General features: G+C 52.2%; 2 long non-coding RNA genes across 2 annotated transcripts in view; both read right to left on the bottom strand.

Annotated features, from left to right (window-relative positions):
- Positions 1-1,902: 1,902 nt before the first annotated feature.
- On the bottom strand, positions 1,903-5,367 carry LOC142990791 (uncharacterized). Its single transcript, XR_012960828.1, has 3 exons — positions 5,298-5,367; positions 4,834-4,968; positions 1,903-1,981 (listed from the first exon to the last, which is right to left on the bottom strand). It is a non-coding gene; the product is annotated as an uncharacterized LOC142990791 (long non-coding RNA).
- Positions 5,368-12,158: 6,791 nt separating this feature from the next.
- The window catches only part of LOC142990792 (uncharacterized), a 6,659-nt gene continuing 4,074 nt past the window's right edge, over positions 12,159-14,743 (bottom strand). The window contains exon 2 of the long non-coding RNA XR_012960829.1: positions 12,159-12,774. This is a non-coding gene — a long non-coding RNA (uncharacterized LOC142990792). The remainder of the gene's footprint in view (positions 12,775-14,743) is intronic.

The raw sequence follows: 14,743 nt of genomic DNA on the forward strand, positions 1-14,743 counted from the left end.
AGCCTCCTATAGTCGCAGCATTGATTAGTTTAGGAGATATGAATGTAAATCAATAATCAATACAGTGATCAGTTCTGGATCAAGCCCCATCTCAGCTTAGAGTTCCTGTCCCGTTCTCTGTCTGCTACCATCTAGTGGTCAGCTGGTGTAACCACAGGAGGAGGAGCAGTGTGACTGAGTGTGTAAGGCTGAAGAGAGAGAGAGAGAGTGAGAGCTCTTTATTATGAGCTACACACAGGGAAATATGCTTTCACCCACCAGCCAACTCCATAAAACACACACACACACGCACACACACACACACACACAGAGAAACACACACACACACACTGCGGTGAAAACAAAAAGGTCCTTTGCAGAGTTAACAAGGGAGAAGAAACATGGAGGCAATCCAATCCACATTAAGACACACACGCGCACACACACACACACACCTGTATGAACACTCGTACACACACACACACACACACACACACAGAGCTTGTCATGGAGCAGAAAACACTGTCTGAATCATCAGCAGCAGTGTGTTTCAGCCAGAGCGGCATTCCTTCCCATCACAGGCCTCATCCAGCAACACACACACACACACACACACACACACACACACACACACACGGAGGCAGAGCAGAATAAGAGGACGCTCTAATGCCTCCTTTCTCTCTTGCGTCTTCTTCTTCTCCTCCTCTCAAGCAAACTGAATCAATGCAGGTCTGCACACTTATGGATCAATACTGGACTTCTGTAGCAGGAATAACTCAATAAAGGCCTCTGGTGTGATCAGGCTCCGCCCCTCGGCCTCCTGGGCCCGGAGGTAGAGGCGAGCGGTCGATCAGCAGCCACTCCAGGTGCGTATCAATAAACTAATTATAACTCTGGGCCGCTCCAGTGGACTTCACCCACGATCAACCAGCCATCCATTACAACCAGGCAACGGCTCAGCTGGAGCGCCGGGCGTGACGGGATGGGAGGGGAGGGGTTTATGGGAATGTTCAGGAACGCAGAGAGGATAACGGGAAAGACTTCAACCAAAGTATTGAAGCATCAGCAGATATGAAAGAGCGACCATCAGCAGAGCAGGAACAGGTTAACTGGAGGTGTGGAGTTCAACCACAGGAAGCAACCAAACATACATGACTACACGCTCATACATGTGTGTGTGAGGTTGAACCTTCAGCCGCGTCTCCGTGTTCATGCAGCAGCGGGAAAGTAAAGCGATTCAGTGTCACGTGATGGAGACGGACCAATCACAGGCCTGCGTCACGGCCCTCAGGCCACGCCTCCACTCTAACACTCACCACTGCCTGATCACTGCTGGGATCAATGGTAGAGGAGAGGAAATCTATTGATCTCCACTAAACACCTCGTGACAGCACACACACACACACACACACACACACACACACACACACACACACACACACACACACACACACACACACACACACACACACACACACACACACACAAACACTTGGACAGCCATTTGATGATATTCAGTCAGAAACGTGTTGGTGTGACGGGAAAACAGGAGCAGATCAACACACACACACACACACACACACACACACACCTCTCCTTGTTCCTCTGTGTGTGTGTGTGTGTGGCTGTGCAGCAGGTGTGTCCTACCTTGCCACAGGTGCAGACCGGTTGCCATGACTCCTATCAGTGAACAAAAGGATATGGGTTGCAGACCATCTTGAGGCACCAGCTGCGGGGCCTGGTGCTCTGCTTCAGGTAGAAGAAGACCACCGGGGCCAGGGTGGGGTACGGCAGCTCCTCCCCGCCCGTAGACGCCTCGTCCCCGCCCCCGGTGGAGATCCCGTCGGGCGCCGGGGACGCCGGCTCCGGCTCGCCGCTCTCCCCGCCTCCGACCCCGACCCCGGACAGATCGTTGAGCCGGATGAAGGTCCTGGGCAGAGAGGAGCGACCCTCCGAGCCCCTGGCATCGGCCCCGCCTCCATCCTCCGCCATCATTCACCTCCTGCAACCGACAACATGAGGTCAATGAGCGCCACGACCACACGCACACACACACGCACCACACACACACACACACACACACACACACACACACAGAGTCTTTCATGTTGTATTTCCAGGCTGCTCTGGTTTGTTTCTCCATCATGTCTTCATCTCTGTGAGCTGAGGCTGATTGGTTCTTAATGAGTTTCAGGAGCTGAGAGTGAATTCATTATGATTTACAACATTAACAAGTATATTTATGATGAAACACAACACACACACACACACACACGCACACACGCGCACACGCACACACACGGATGAGAGAGGAAGACTCTCCGTGCTCTTCAGCAGCAGATTCTCTCTATCTAAACTTCTCTTCTCTCCTGGTTGATCTGAGCTCTAAAGCTTCTCCGCACACAAACAGGAGATGAAGAACATTTGTGTGATTTAAAGGACAGACCGACAGAAGAACAAAGAGTCCGTGCTTCCTTCACTCCCGGGTCAGAATCCGGGAGTGAAGGAAGGAACGGAGCGGCGGGCAGAACCGGGAGATCGATCTGCTCCGGAACCCGATCTAAACCCAAACCCGCTCTGATCAACAACGCACGGATCAGTTGTTCCGATTCGTTACCGAACTTCGCCTCCGTCCGTGTGGCGCAGGAGTCTTTACCTGATATGGACCCGGTAGATGCGCCCCAAGTGCGCCCGCTCATCGCATGATCACTTTGGGCTTTGGTGCCGCGGGTGAAGTCCACACCAGCCTGGAGGCTCCGGACCGTGAGGAGGAGGAAGAGGAGGAGGAGAGATGAAGAGGAGGAGAGGAGAGATGAAGTGGGGAGGAGAGGAGGAAAGGAGAGGAGGACAGAGAGGGTCTGTGGTTCCGTGCGTCCTGCGGATCGTATAGTTTCCAGGTGGTGCTGCGCGGTCGCGTCTCTTCGGGCGCGGCGGGCCCCCGTGTCTCCTGTCTCCTGTCTCCTGGGTCCTGTCTCCTGTGTCTCCTGGGTCCTGTCTCCTGTGTCTCCTGTGTCTCCTGTGTCCTGTCTCCTCGGTCCTGTCTCTCCTGTCTCTCCTGTCTCCTGTGTCTCCTGTGTCTCCTGTGTCTCCTGTGTCCTGTGTCTCCTGTCTCCCGTGTCTCCTGTCTCCCGTGTCTCCTGTCTCCGTGTCCAAGCTTCTCCGGGGGTCTCAGATATATTCCTGCCTCTGCGCGGCTTTCATGTCCACTTTGGCGGCGCTCGCTCCGTATTTTGCGCACCAACTTGTTCGGATTCCTTCCGTCTCCAAAGCGCCGCCGAGCACCGGAGCAGCTCAGGAGGATTGGATCATCGACCGGTTGATTCTCCGCTGCTTCAAATGAGGAATCCGCTACTTTTCACGGCATCCAGAGGCGGTTTGTCTTCAGCGCGAATCCCGCATCGGCGTTGTAACGCACAGATCCGCTGCTGCGCATCCTGAGTCCGGGCGAAGACGAGCGGCGGAAAGCGGCGGAAAAAACTCTAAAGAGCGCAAACGGCGCGCAGCTCCATGGTGGCGGGTCTCCTGCTCGCTGTGCCGTCTGCTCCTCACTGCGCCCCGCTCGGCTCCGTCCATCAGCGAGCCTCGCACAGCTGGATGAGGGAGCCCAACTTCTCACGCCCCGCCCACCCAGCGCAGCTCTCCGCCAACCAGCGCCGAGCCAGAGTTGCTCCCGCGTCTCCATTGGCAGAGGGAGGCGCCCGTCTGCGCCCACCAGCGGAGGGGAGGGAGGGGGGAGAGAGGGGGGGGCGAACAGCTGGAATCTGATCGTCAAGCAGCAGCCAATGAGAAGCGCCGGAGTGATGGCATCTGAGAGTATGGATCAGTGATTGGCTCAGAGGATCATTGTGAGGTCCACATGGTCCAGAGTGACAGAGAGTGAGCCTGAGCCGTCCCTCACTGACCCCGGCACCACATGTTGAACCACTTATGTGTTTTTTCACACACACACACACACACACACACACACACACATCAGTAATGAAGCTCAGAGGGGAATACACTCTGCATATTTCTTGTTCTATTGAGCTCAGTATGCCAGTCAGCATCGCATGTAATACATCCTTTTGCTCAGGTGTAACTGTGGAGCCGCCGTAGATCACAGGAGGAGCAGAGAGACTCCAGGGTGAAGGAATGAGCTCGATGCTGTTTAGACTCAAACGTCCCAATGATCCAATAGGAAGCTAAAGTGGGCTGTAGTGCAGGGAACACCGAGCTGCAGACTGAAGCTTAGAGTCAAACACAGCCATTAAGCTAAACGGCTCATCAGTGAAAGCACAGGGGGCCCAGCATCTCACCCTGAGGGCCCCCACAGGCCCCTCACACGCCATCCAATTAGCTCACAGACAAGTCACAACACACACACACACCACAGCAAAACTATCTGTCATATTTAGGGAGCTGAGGAGGAGGAGGAGGAGGAGGAAGAGGGAGAGAGAGAGAGAGAGAGAGAGAGAGGAGCACTGAGACATGACTGCTGACGGCCACTAGGGGATCAGCTCAGTGTGAAAGTACACAGTCACATGCAAACACACGCATGACCTGCAAACACCAACGACACACGGACGAGAGAGAGAGAGAGAGAGAGAGGCGGATCAATGCGGCTCGTTTGGACTGATTACTTCATTGTGTACAAAGTTAACACAGAGCTATTAAAGTGTATTGATCGTCTCTGTTCTGAATTCATGAATACAAACTCAACACTTTGTGTCGCTGTGACGACTCCCTCTGCTCCCACGCCAGCCTGAGGGTCAACGCTATGGATTGTGGGTAAAGTAAACAGCCTGGTCGCCTCAGTGATGGGAACATCTGTACGCTCACACAGCAGCTGGTTGTTCTGACGTCTTGTTTACGTACCGTTCCGTCTCCAGGTGGTCCGGCGTCGTCTTGGCCCCCTCGCCTCTTCCTCGTGTCGTCCCTCGCTCTCCTCGCCTCGGTCCTGAGGAGCAAGCACACGTGTCGCACACACCTGGTGTTGTTTGGGTGGAGAGCCTGAGGGTCAGAAACACAAACTCACTGTGAGTGAAGCTCAGCAGCCAATCAGAGAGCAGCATTCATTCATTATAAACTCAACAATTATACATTTATTATTCATAAAACTGAATAAAGCATGGAGTGGCTGTGAGTCTGAGAGCTGTGATGAATGAGGTCTGATGGCGGCGGCCAGTGGGAGCGAAGAGCGCCATTCATCAGCGGGAGTGAACGCCGCTGGGGGGATGCTGTGTGTGTGTGTGTGTGTGTGGGGGCAGGGGGGGGTCTGTGTTTGTGCAGATGCCCATTCACTCCTTCATTCACTCACTCACTCACTCACTCCCGCTCACCTTCATATCACCAAGGCGACCGACCTCATTGACGGGAGGGACCGGGTCACGACCCCAGGAGCCTCCTGCGCCTCCTAGTGGAGGAACCAGAAAGAGAGGATGGTAACATTTGTACAACATGTGTATCAACACACTGAACCTGAGGAGCTCCTGACCCTGACCTCTGACCTCTGAAACAGATTTGACTCTACAGGGAAGAAAGTCGATGTGATCACCGTGTGTGTCACTCCTTATCATTACAGGAGATCTGATACACACACACACTCCATGATCTGTGTGTGTGTGTGTGTGATTGTCCTCGCTGATCGACTCCTCATGAGGTTGTCCAGCAGAGGAAATCACTGTATTGATCCTCATCATCATCATCATCCTCCCTCCTCCCCCCTGTGCTCCTCTTACATTTAACCCTTTGTGCCAAACGCTGTCCAGTCCCCATGACGTCCTCAAACAGGTCCTCAAACGAGTCCTCAAAGAAGTCCTCTACCAGCTTCTCACCAACCGGAGGGGACGGGAAGTTTGGACTCGGAGGAGGAAAACCTAGAGTTGTGCCAACTTTGATCACATTAATGTCATTTCACTCACACACACACACACACACACACACACACACACACACACAGGCCACTGCCACCTCAGCTTTCTATTTACTCTACGAATGGTGAAGAGAAGAGAACGAGCGAGGCAGTTTATCTGAACACACACGGCACGCCAAAACAATTCATGAATCACGTGTGTGTGTGTGTGTGTGTGTGTGTGTGTGTCTCAGGGAGCAGAGGCACGTTAGAGTCCAGCCTGGTGGAGTGAAGCTCTCAGAGGCTCAGCCCACCTAAACTTCACACGTGATCCCACCCATTCTGATTCATGTGGCGGTAACCTTGGTTACGGAGCAGAGCGGAACATTTTCAACACTTCATTAATTATTTCCTGGTAATGACATGAGGGTGAGAAAGAGGAAGGAGAGGAAGGAGAGGAAGGAGAAGAGGGAAGTGGAAGAATGCAGAAAACAAAAAGGCCAACGGGAGGTGAGGAAGACGAGGGAGGAAGACATCAGCAAGGTGAAGGCAGGAGAGAAAGTGTGGAGGGAGGTAGAGGAAGAGGAGAGTATGAGATGATACGGACACATGAAGAGTGAAAGGATCCAACTGGGAAAGGTAGAAGAGGAAGAGGAAGAGGAGTGTGTGATGCACTGGGGCAGATGGAGCTCTGGCTGTGTGGGCCGAGCGTCCGGCCGTATGTGTGTGTGTTAGTGTGTGTGTGTCCACTCAGCAGAGGCAGAAGAGATCACAGCTATCGATCTGTGCAGGGGGGGGGCATTGACCCACACGGTAACCTTGGACACGGGGACATGAACACACACACTGAACACTGAGCTGGTGGCTCTCACACACACACACTTTATCTCACATTCTTTTTGTTTGTTTATCTTGTAAGTCAGTGTTTCACAGCTCAGTCACTTACTGGTATTGATTGATTGATTGATTGAAACACAAAGTTCTCTTACCTCATTGGAGCAGAAGAGTTCATCCTCCTGATCAATAAAGACCATAATGGATCAGATCCTGCATTAAGACCTTGATGACACACACACACACACACACATTATGTTCTTCTCTTTCTTTAATAATTCTGTTGTCTGATTTGATTGATTGATTAATTGATTCTTGGAGCGTAAAACTTTGAAAACTGTCAGTGGACTTTAGAACTTCTCCTTTCTGTCTAGACGTCCAGAAGTCTCTTTGTGCTGCGTCATTACTGTGACAGAGTGTGTGTGTGTGTGTGTGTGTGTGTGTGTGTGTGTGCTCCAAACCTCTGATCCCAGACATCATCTACAGCTGCGACCTGCCAATTACACCTGACAAGCAGCCTGACCACCTGCCAATCTCTCTCTCTCTCTCTCTCTCTCTCTCTCTCTCTCTCTCTCACACACACACACACACACACACACACACACACACACACACACACACACACACACACACACACACACACACACACACACACACACACACACACACACACACATTCACCTGCAGGCCTCACACGTGAGCTGGTGTTTCCATCCCGGGCTACACGCTTCATGATGAAGACTAAATGGAGGCGGGGCTTCCACATTTGTCTGAAACAGAAATGAGCGACTGAGCAGGAGATCAATAATTCCATTTGCGTGATGAAACCAGTGTTGGAATTAAATGAACGATGGAAAAGTGAAGGAGGAATGGAGGAGTGTGTGTGTGTGTGTGTGTGTTTTCCACGTCTCCATGTTGCTGCAGTAACAGTCTTCCTCCTTCCATCGTCTCCTCACGTAAACGTCTAAATGGCTCCGTTACTCACAATCCAAGGCGTCAGCTGGGAGGAGACCACGGGCAGACCCAGAATGCATGGCAAGAAGGAGGAGGAGGAGAAGCCAGAGAAGGTGGGCGGGGCCAGGAACATCTGAGGCGACCATGAAGCGTTAACGGAGACGGATGAACACGGGAGGATGAACTCCTTTCATCTGGGGTTTCCATTTCCAGAACTCTTTATCGGTTTGATGCATAAATGTCACACTGCCCCCTGGTGGACACGCGGAACCCTGCATGTGTATGGGACATGACCCCGGCTCGGTGCAGATGGGCCACGATCACGCCTCTTCTTCTTCTTCTTCATGTTAATGAGGTCGTCTGCCGCGATGGAGGCGGACAGACTGGAGTCACCTGGACCAAGATCAGAGGGACGGGAAGGGAGGGAGAGGCACCGGGAACAGATGGGCCCAACCTGGAACACACACACACACACACACACACACACACTCACACACACACACACCTGCAGGGCCACACAGATCAGATCAGTGTGTTTGTTGCTCCAGAGATGTGATGGAGTTTCCTGCTTCTCCTTCTGTCAGACACGTTACACACACGGACACACACCATTAACCTCAGCAAGGAGAGAGAGAGAGGAGAGAGAGAGGAGTGTGTGTGTGTGTGTGTGTGTGTGTGTGTGTGTGTGTGTCTGGTCTGGATTGAGTTACAGTGAGGAGCCAGGCAGTGTTCACTCTCTTCTGCAGATTGTCCAGGAGGAAAATGATTCCTTGCGGTCTCGGCCCTGTTTGCAGTTTAGACGTCTCATCAAAAAGGAATTCCGCTCCCATTTTACCGGCCTGCTCTTCCAGGGGCCGGGAGCGTGCACAACATTCCCGCACAGTCTCTCCAGCCTCCACACGAGTCTCACTCCTTATTTCCGGGCGACTGCAAATCAGCACAATTTACACAATCAAGCATCAAAGTGACATTTTCAATAAAGTCTGAATCCTGCATAAACAAACCTCCAGTGAAGCTCAGCCAATCAGGCGAGAGCGTCTCCTCATTACGGCTGCAGCTGCACACACACACACACACACACACACACACACAGACGGGCTGTTGATGGGGACGCAGCTGTAATCTAATCATCAATAGAGAGAGCGCCGCCTGCAGCCGGATCAGTGTCACTGTGGATGTATGAGGGAGGGGGGCGGGGCTTTAATCAGGAGCTGTTTGTTTGTGCTCAGTGTGCACGGCGAGGCCCAACATGTGATCAGATGGATTTTAAGGGGAATTACAGTCAGGAAGAGCGGCGGAGAGGAAGTTAGATTAATCTGTGTGTGTGTGTGTGTGTGTGTGTGTCTCCTGTCTCTCTCCTCTCTCCGTCTGGGCTCTAATCCTCCCCTGATGTGAGGCTGTGGGGGCGTGAAGGTTCTTTAAGGCGTTCAGGGACGCAGTGTGTCTTTATATTGGTGCTTCACACAGAGCCAGATCCAGATCCAGGTCCAGGTCCAGGTCCAGATCCAGGTCCAGGTCCAGGTCCAGGTCCAGATCCAGATCCAGATCCAGATCCAGGTCCAGGTCCAGGTTCAGGTCCAGGTCCGGTGGTTGTGTCTGTGACATCATGCAGGAGAAACGTGGGCTCTTTGATCTGATCTGATCTGATTAGGAATGTGGTTTGCATGCGAGGTTCTGCTACATTGGCCTCTGCAAATTAAAATGATTTCAGCAATCAAAAGTGTAGAAACAGCGCCGTCGTGCCTCGTGGCGACGTGCACGTGAGCGTCATGGGAAGGTTCCAATCCAGACGGAGCTTTGGGTCAGACTGGAGTCAAACTGGGGTCATGTCATGACAGTGGAGGACATGCAGCAACAACACGGGGCTCTGCTCCTCTCAGCCTCTCAGAGATGACCACCGCCGTCGCCCCTTCCCATAATGCACCTCCCCTCAGCCGGTGCCATCACAGCAGATGGCCGCAGCCTGTTGACCTTTGTTAACTACCGTCCTCCTCCTGTTTGCTTCTTGATGAACTCAGATCTTCTACTCCACAAATGTCATCAAATGTCAAGGAAATGTCTCGGACACAGGCGGGCGGCGCCGTGACCTCCACCTCTGCCTGCTGAGCCAACACACACACACACACACTCTATCACACACAACCACCACTTCACACACTTCAGCCCAGAAACAAGAAGAAAACACTCTGGCAGTCAGCATCGCATATAATACGTCATACGTCCTGATTGAGCTGAGACAGAAACATAAACAAACACATGAGAGTCCTAACTTCAGCTCAGATGAGCTTACAGGAAGTTCCCTTTAGGTCTTTAGTTCTTTCATGTCAGTGTTTGTGTCCACGTGACCTTTGACCTTTACTGAGGAGGCTCTGCTGGGTTCTGGTCCAGTCTGGTTCTGGTCCGCAAAACCTTGAACCAACGAGAGAGGAAGGACTGATGGAGTGTTTAAGGAGTGTGTCCTCCTCCTGCTTTCATCTAACTAGGCTAACATGATGAACTAGTCCTCCCACTCCCCCCCCTCTTCCTCTTCCTCTTCCTCACCCTGGTTCCTGTGCGGTCCGGTTCAGACTCTGGGGCCAGTTGTTGCTTTGTTTGGGTTTTGGTTCTGCTGCAGCTCGGCCCTCATGTCAAAGTGATGAAGAGTAAATTAACCTCTCCTTTAAAAACTCTGCTAAATGGACGCCCGATCAATAACTGCACTAATGAAACCTGCACAGGAAATCAAGCCAACGCTCGGCCCCTGGAGCCACACACACACACACACACACTCATCAACTTAGAGAGAAAATGATCAAAACCAAGAGGAAAAGAGTCACAGCTCCCATGATGCAGTGGGACAGACAACACACACACACACACTCTGGTTACTCTTCTCTCCCTCTCTGAGCCAGTGTGTCGCTCCACTCGGCCCCCTGTGGCCTCATTATCACTGAAAGAGAGCAGCCATATCTCTCTCACACACACACACACACACACACTTAAAAACTAAAGTCCTTCCTGAACCAAACTCTGTGACCATATAAGCGTGTGCGTGTCCGCGTGCACACGTGACCGACACGCCGCCCACGGTCTGGCTGAGCAGCGTCTCCGTCCTCCTGCCAGGCCAAACGAGCCTACACAACAAATGTCCTGTGAGAAGAAGCTGAGGAAGAAGAAGAGAAGAAGAGAAGAAGAAGAAGCTGAGCGGCAGAGAAACACGCAGCCTGATTGTTGAGGAGCTGCAGAGGATCAGAGAGCTGCAGCTGCAGCAGGTGTTCTTCAGTGCAGGAGACAGGGACACAAACCCTGAGGAGACAAAGGGACAGAGACTACAGCTCTGTGTCTCCCTCTCTCCCCGTCTCTATCCCCGTATGCCCCCGTCTCTCTTCCTCCCTCACTGAGCTTCACTTCCTCCTCTTCCTCTGCTTCCATCTGCCAAAGTGACTTCCCCTCTCTCCTGAGGTGAGGAGGCCCGAGCCAGACCTGAGAGGGGGAGGGGGGGCAGGTGGCTAGTTCTGGGTGTGTGTGAGGTGGTGAGGAAGATGATGGTGGCGTTGGCGTGTTGTCCTGCGTCTCTTCCTCTCGTCTGCTCCTTCCCTGAGGCTCCAGAGCCGCTGAGACAGACTTCCCTCGCCGCGCCATCAGCAGCCATCAGCGGCCCATCTGTTTGGCTCGTGCACACACACACACACACACACACAGCGAGAGAGACACACACACACACACACACAGCGAGAGAGAGACACACACACACACACACACACACACAGTTCTCTTCAACACAGTCACACAGAGAGTTTACATTACCTTCTTTGAGCCTGCAGGGAGAAGAGGCAAGAAAGGAAAACAACAGTGGGGTTCTCTGTGTGTGTGTGTGTCTCTCTGTGTGTGTGTGTGTGTCTCTCTCTGTGTGTGCGTGTGTGTGTGTGTGTGTCTGTCTGTGTGCGTGTGTCTGTGTATGTGTGTATGTGTGTGTTGGGGTGTGTGTATGTGTGTATGTGTGTGTGCGTGTGTGTGTGTGTATTTTCTGATCTTGTTCCAACTCAAAGAGAAAACTTTTCATTTTTCGGTCGTCTTCCTTTAAAACATTTATTTGTGATATTTCCTCTTCATATTTATTTTGTTAGTTTAGTGAATAACATTTGTTTATATTCCACAATATTCATCTCTATCTTTATTTACATTTCTGTGAGTATTAATAAAGTCCATATTTGATTCAGTTTGTCTGATCAGCTGATCAAACTGATCAAACTGATTGATCAACAACTCAGATCGTGTGTCTGTGGTTTATTCGTGTTGAGTTCAGTACAAAATCAAATCAAATCAAGATCAATCACAGTGAGGGCGTTTCCTCCAGGTGAGTGTGACGGTGTGTGTGTACCTGCAGATCCAGACCCGAAGAAGACGAGGAGCATGAGAGCAGACGATGATGAAGAAGGAAACACTTCACTCACTCAGGGACACACAGCTGACTGCAGGTGATATTGGCACTGATAAATGTACACACACACACACGCACACACACAGACACACACATACACGTGTCTCTGTTGTTGCCTGAGCAGAGGACAGCAGCTCCTCCTCATCCTCGGTGATCTATTAAGCCTCTGTATTTATCTCTGACTTAACAAGCGGCCGCTTGATTCTTTACAAGTTGAAGTGCTGCATGTTTGCTGTGTGTGTGTGTGTGTGTGTGTGTGTGTCCTTAAAAGGACATTTACAGCAGCAGAGCCTCAGCTCTCAGCTGTTCTCTCTCTCTGTGCTCCATTAGTCTGGATGGCCCCGCCCTCTTGTCAGAATGTGGGTGGAGCATAAAGATGCTGTTATTCTTCTCTTTGTGTTAAGTTAAGGGTTAAGTCGCCGTAGCTTCAGCAGTTTCTCCTAACATCAGCCTATCGCATGCAAACGGGCGCAATCTTTACGAGCGGGGGGTCTGGAGGTCAGGAGGTCAGGGTGTCTGTGATCATGATGGAGATCAGGCGTGGGTCTGAGCGCTCCAGCCGTCACTCGCTCTGCGTCTCGGCATGTTGGTCCAGCAGCATCCTGTGCAGCTCCTCCGGGTCGGTGACCGGCAGGGCGCAGGTGAAGTTCTGACAAACGTAGGCTGTGGCGGCGCCGCCCTGCCGGGACAGCGAGGACAGGAAAGGCAAACGCTGGCGCAGGAAGCTCTCTGGGTCGCTGTCGACGACCATCAGGACCTGTGAGAGAGGGAGGGGAAAGGGGAGAGAAGAAGAGGAGGCCTCAGATGGCTGAGTCACACTCACGCCTGACATTTATGTGACCCACACAAATACAAACACACACACACAAACACACTTCCTCCTACAATGTTTACATGTCTTATAACACTCATAACAAACATGGCCTCCATTCTCTCACAGAGCCATGTGGGGACTGGAAGACGTCTCTGAACCAGTGTGTGTGTGTGTGTGTGTGTGTGTGTGTGTGTGTGTGTGTGTGTGTGTGTGTGTGTGTGTGTGTGTGTGTGTGTGTGTGTGTGTGGCATGGGGGCAGACAAGCACAGGCTCCGCCCCCTGGCTCAGCACAGACCCAATGAGACGGGCCGGGACAGAAGGAGGAGGGAGGGCAGAACAGACAGGCGGTCAGGTGGCACAGAGAGAGAGAACCTGATCTCCATGTCGACTCGTTACCCAAACATTCAGAGACCTGAACGTGGAGCGATCACACGGCTCAGGTTTCAAACACAAAGTTTGTGGCCTGAGTCGACCCAAAACAAACAGGGCCCTGTCTCCTGCTTCCTGCCTCCTGCCTCCTCTGATGCGTCCTCTCCATCCCGTCTCAGTGAGCATCGTGTCCTTCGCCCCCCCCCCCCCTTGCCCATTTACTCTCTCATTTGCTGCCGGAGCCATCTGCACTCTTAACGCCGTGCGTGGGTTCGCCGCCCGTCTCCTGCTGCCTCATCCTGGCGCCGCGCTGTGGTTTCTATTACTAAACGAGCCATCTGACAAATAAAACGTCTCCTTCGGGGTTTGAGGAAGTGAAGCGTCTCCGTCTTCTCTGCGACGGCGGCGCTGCTCCACCTGTTAGCCGCCGTTACTGCAACGAGGCGTCGGCGCCGCAGTCCGTCAGGACGAGGAGACGCTGCAGCAGGAAACACTGGAGACACGCAGAGCGCCGCAGACATGAATAATACAACACACACACACACACACACACGGGGGAAGACTGGTAAGGAGTGTGATGGAATGCAGGCGGAGTGCTGTGACTGTTGCTATGGAGACAAGAGGAGGATTTCCCTGCCAAGCTGAACCTCTGAGACTTCATCCCTTCACTCTCTGGGCTACCAGTGTGTGTGTGTGTGTGTGTGTGTGTGTGTGTGTGTGTGTGTGTGTGTGTGTGTGTGTGTGTGTGTGTGTGTGTGTGTGTGTGTGTGTGTGTGTGTGTGTGTGTGTGTGTGTGAGAGAGAGAAACAACTAGGGATTAAGTGAGAATGTAAACATGTACATGGCTTGTGACAGTGGTGAAGCGTCTTAGTGATGTCCATGTGTGTGCACAGCAGAGTGTGTGTGTGTGCGTGTGCATGCATGCGTGCGTGCGTGCGTGCGTGCGTGCGTGCGTGCGTGTGTGCGTGTGTGTGTGTGGGAAGCCTCTGCAGACAGCACAGTTGGCTACACACAAGAGTGCAGTGGAACTCCCACAGGGTTAATCCCTTCATAGGGCAGGCAACTCTGACAACACAAACACACACACACACACATATATACACATACATACACACACACACGCACACTGACAGCTTCCTCCTACACTCTGACTATCAACCAAGCCAAACATAAAACAAGAACACTGTGTACCTGTACTAAGACACACACACACACACACAGACGTACGCGCACACACACACACGCACGAACACACACAGAGACGTGCGCGCACACGCACACAGACGTGCACACACACACACACACACACACACACAGAGATGTGTGCGCACACACACACACACAGTTTTGAAGATTTTAATAGAAATCAATAATCATAATAGCTGAACTAACCTATAGAGATCATTGAAGTCACTATGGGGAGGTCAGAGGTCAGATTGTAAAGGTCGGACGCAGACAAAGACGCAGATTTAGGGTTTTATGGCTCATCTGAGAGAGGGAGAACAGGAAGGCAGAGAGAGGGAGAACAGGCAGGCAGAGAGAG

Source organism: Genypterus blacodes, unplaced genomic scaffold (assembly GCF_046128005.1).
Source record: "Genypterus blacodes isolate CSIRO-AG114 ecotype Tasmania unplaced genomic scaffold, CSIRO-AGI_Gbla_v1 ptg000754l_1, whole genome shotgun sequence".
Lineage (NCBI taxonomy): Eukaryota > Metazoa > Chordata > Actinopteri > Ophidiiformes > Ophidiidae > Genypterus > Genypterus blacodes.